Below are 1,222 nucleotides of genomic sequence, written 5' to 3' on the forward strand. Positions count from 1 at the left end.
ACTGGTGCAGCTGCTGTGGAAAATGATGGCAGTTCCTCAAAAAATTAGACATAGAATTACCATATAATCCAGCAATTCCACCTCTGTGTATATACCCAAATGAACTGAAAGCAGGGACTCCAGCAGATATTTGTACACCCATGTTCATAGCTGCATTATTCACAATAGCCAAAAGGTGGTGCTATGGTCTGAATGTCTGTGTTGTTCCCCCCCAGCCCCCACCAATCACATTCATATGTTGAAATCCTAACTCCCAAAGGTGATGGGTCCCACCAATTTATTAGTAGGTGGGTCTTTGGGAGATGATTAGTCCATGAGGGTGGAGCCCTCATAAATGGCATCAGTGCTTTTATAAAAGAGATCCAACAGTGCTCCTTAGCCCCTTCCACCAAGTGAGGACCCAGAGAAAAGGTGTCGGCTATCAACCAGGAAGAGGGCCTTCACCTGAACATACTGGTCCCTTGATCTTGGCCCTCTAGCCTCCAAGAGGCCAGAAATAATTTTAGAGAATTTATGAGAAATAAATTTCTGTCGTTTATAAGCTACCTAGTCTGTGGTATATTCTTATAGCAGCCTGAACGGACTGGCAGGGGGCAAGCAAACCAAGTGTACATCAACAGATGAATGGATAAACAAAATGTGGTATATACACACAATGGAATATGATTCAACCTTATAAAGGAAGGAAATCCTGACACATGCTACAATACGGAGTAACCTTGAAGACATTATGCTAAGTGAAATAAGCCAGTCACAAAAGGACAAATATATGATTCCACTTATATGAGGGACCTAGAGTAGTGAAAGTCATAGAGACAGAAACTAGAATAGTGGTTGTCAGGGGCTGGGGGAGGGGAAGTGGGTAGTTATTGTTTAAGGGGTACAGAGTTTCAGTTTGGGGAGAGGAAAAAGTCCTAGAGATAGGTGGTGGTGATGATTGTACAACAATGCGAAGGTACTTAATGCCAGTGAACTATACACTTAAAAATGGTTAAAATGGTAAATTCTATCTTATGTATATTTTACCACAATTCTTTAAAATTCTCAAAAAGTCAGAATAGAAGGTAAATTTCTCAAACTGATAAAAGGCATAAGAAAAGTCTATAGCTCACATCATGACATCATCACAGCATCAATGGTGAAAGAGTGAATGGTCTCCCCCTAAGATTAGAAACAAGTCAAGGAATCCACTCTTGTCACTTGCATTAAACACTGTACTGGA

Source organism: Balaenoptera musculus, chromosome X (genome assembly GCF_009873245.2).
Source record: "Balaenoptera musculus isolate JJ_BM4_2016_0621 chromosome X, mBalMus1.pri.v3, whole genome shotgun sequence".
In the NCBI taxonomy this organism is placed as follows: domain Eukaryota; kingdom Metazoa; phylum Chordata; class Mammalia; order Artiodactyla; family Balaenopteridae; genus Balaenoptera; species Balaenoptera musculus.